Source organism: Drosophila albomicans, unplaced genomic scaffold, assembly GCF_009650485.2.
Source record: "Drosophila albomicans strain 15112-1751.03 unplaced genomic scaffold, ASM965048v2 utg000062l_pilon, whole genome shotgun sequence".
Taxonomy (NCBI): Eukaryota; Metazoa; Arthropoda; class Insecta; order Diptera; family Drosophilidae; genus Drosophila; species Drosophila albomicans.
The window spans coordinates 10,692-14,137 of NW_026263487.1; the positions used below are offsets into that span (position 1 = coordinate 10,692).

Consider the following 3,446-nt stretch of genomic DNA (forward strand, 5'->3'; position numbering starts at 1 on the left):
GACATTCCTCAATATTATTTGAAATGAATAAAGAACATATAATTCTTCAAATTTCTCATGCAACAGAGTTTTAGTATTTTCATTTATTAATTCATATTATGAATATCTTAAGCGAGAACTTTTTTAGATTCACACTTATATTATCCAATAATATACAATGTGCTTAAAATTCCGAAAAATTTTAAACAACTTATTTAGCATAGTCTTACAACCCTCAACCATATGTAGTCCAAGCAGCACTAAAAAATTAATTAAAGTACATAACAGCATGGACTGCGATATGCGTTCAAAATGTCGATGTTCATGTGTCCTGCAGTTCACACGATGACGCACAGTTTGCTGCGTTCTTCATCGACCCATGAGCCGAGTGATCCACCGCTTAGAGTGATACAATTTTTTTTTTATTTCATTACGTCAAGAATATTTTTATTGAAAGAAATTAAAAATACACCATTTTACTGGCATATATCAATTCCTTCAATAAAATTTTTTTTTTTATACCTAAATAAATGTTGCGAAATGTCTTAGTTTTACATAATCGATAATAATAAGATATATGACAAGTATATTTTAGCTAAATTTATTTATTATGATCAACATATGTAAAGCGTTAACCTGCAAACAGGTACAACATTGTTTTTTTCTTTAGGTGTTGCGAACCAATGTATGCGCACTGGAATATGCACAATACATTTTGCAACGCATGTATATTATGGTACATATACACGCAGTTTTTTATTTTATCCAAAACACATAAAACACTCTTAATACAGTTATATATAATAATAATACACATGACAAACGGTTTTTAGCTAATTTAAATTATTATATGTTGCATAATTGTATCTCATATGATTGAATAAAATATTTATATTTATTAGTTACATAATTTATTAAATATTGCAATTCCCTAAAAGAGAAAAACAAATTTAATTTATTAACGGTTAGATGCATTAAAACAATAATGATCCTTCCGCAGGTTCACCTACGGAAACCTTGTTACGACTTTTACTTCCTCTAAATAATCAAGTTCGGTCAACTTTTGCGAAACAACCGCAACACACAAGGGCGTCACAGTGATCACGTCCGGAGACCTCACTAAATAATTCAATCGGTAGTAGCGACGGGCGGTGTGCACAAAGGGCAGGGACGTAATCAATGCGAGTTAATGACTCACACTTACTGGGAATTCCAAGTTCATGTGAACAGTTTCAGTTCACAATCCCAAGCATGAAAGTGGTTCAGCGGTTTACCCGGACCTCTCGGTCTAGGAAATACACGTTGATACTTTCATTGTAGCGCGCGTGCAGCCCAGGACATCTAAGGGCATCACAGACCTGTTATTGCTCAATCTCATTATTGCTAGACGCAATTTGTCCATTTAAGAAGCTAGTGTCCTTATAATGGGACAAACCAACAGGTACGGCTCCACTTATATAAACACATTCAAACACAATAAACATTTTACTGCCACCATGAATGAAGGCTATATAAGCTTCAACACCATAATCCTGAAGATATCTATTTAATATATTTGAGTCTCGTTCGTTATCGGAATTAACCAGACAAATCACTCCACGAACTAAGAACGGCCATGCACCACCACCATAGATTCGAGAAGAGCTATCAATCTGTCTTACACACTTATGTTCGGACCTGGTAAGTTTTCCCGTGTTGAGTCAAATTAAGCCGCAGGCTCCACTCCTGGTGGTGCCCTTCCGTCAATTCCTTTAAGTTTCAGCTTTGGCAACCATACTTCCCCCGGAGCCCAAAAGCTTTGGTTTCCCGGGAAGCGACTGAGAGAGCCATAAAAGTAGCTACACCCAATTGCTAGCTGGCATCGTTTATGGTTAGAACTAGGGCGGTATCTGATCGCCTTCGAACCTCTAACTTTCGTTCTTGATTAATGAAAACATCTTTGGCAAATGCTTTCGCTTAAGTTAGTCTTACGACGGTCCAAGAATTTCACCTCTCGCGTCGTAATACTAATGCCCCCCAAACTGCTTCTATTAATCATTACCTCTTGATCTGAAAACCAATGAAAGCAGAACAGAGGTCTTATTTCATTATCCCATGCACAGAATATTCAGGCATTTGAAGCCTGCTTTAAGCACTCTAATTTGTTCAAAGTAATTGTACCGGCCCACAATAACACTCGATGAAGAGCACTAATGCAGGTTTTTAAATAGGAGGAACATATAAAAAAGTACAAGTACCTAATTATATATAAGAACTCCACCGGTAATACGCTTACATACATAAAGGTATAGTACTAACTACAATTGTAAGTTGCACTACCCGTATGAAGCACAAGTTCAACTACGAACGTTTTAACCGCAACAACTTTAATATACGCTATTGGAGCTGGAATTACCGCGGCTGCTGGCACCAGACTTGCCCTCCAATAGGTCCTTGTTAAAGGATTTAAAGTGTACTCATTCCAATTACAGGGCCTCGGATATGAGTCCTGTATTGTTATTTTTCGTCACTACCTCCCCGAGCTGGGAGTGGGTAATTTACGCGCCTGCTGCCTTCCTTAGATGTGGTAGCCGTTTCTCAGGCTCCCTCTCCGGAATCGAACCCTGATTCCCCGTTACCCGTTGCAACCATGGTAGTCCTAGATACTACCATCAAAAGTTGATAGGGCAGACATTTGAAAGATCTGTCGTCGGTACGAGACCATACGATCTGCATGTTATCTAGAGTTCAACCAGTGTAACGATCTTGCGATCGCTTGGTTTTAGCCTAATAAAAGCACACGTTCCAGAAGGTCCGTGTTTTAATTGCATGTATTAGCTCTAGAATTACCACAGTTATCCAAGTAACTGTTAACGATCTAAGGAACCATAACTGATATAATGAGCCTTTTGCGGTTTCACTATTAATTCGTGTGTACTTAGACATGCATGGCTTAATCTTTGAGACAAGCATATAACTACTGGCAGGATCAACCAGAATAATGTTCATTTCATTATGTAAATATATTTAAAATATAATTACATAAATCTTCAAATATGTAAAATACATGACAACTCACAAATATTTTTGAATAACAAACGATAATATTCAATAATTGTATATATATATATGTTATACTTGACATGTACTATACGAATGTGGCCATAATTAGATAGCATTCACGTTCGCTAGTTATAATTCACAATTGTTTATATAAATATATATACTTATATATAAAATATATATGCATATAATCGTTCAAAAATATCATTTTATTTCAACTTACTAAATATATTATATCACACATGCATATTTTATAATTTAAATTCAATTAATTGAATAAAAAATTATTTTATTTTGATGACAAATTGATAATTTTATCTAATTCTGCATTTACGTGTAGACAATATTATATTAGTAAAAACCTCCGTCCACAATAGTGTCCTAGAGGATTTTTCAATTATTCACAAAATATTAATTCTTTAGCT

General features: G+C 35.2%; 2 non-coding genes across 2 annotated transcripts; both read right to left on the bottom strand.

The window, feature by feature from the left end:
• Positions 1-208: 208 nt before the first annotated feature.
• LOC117577144 (5.8S ribosomal RNA) lies at positions 209-387 on the bottom strand. Its single transcript, XR_004573056.1, has one exon. It is a non-coding gene; the product is annotated as a 5.8S ribosomal RNA (ribosomal RNA).
• A 575-nt stretch (positions 388-962) lies between these two features.
• Positions 963-2,958, bottom strand: LOC117577129 (small subunit ribosomal RNA). The gene has a single exon (XR_004573043.1). It is a non-coding gene; the product is annotated as a small subunit ribosomal RNA (ribosomal RNA).
• Positions 2,959-3,446: the final 488 nt, after the last annotated feature.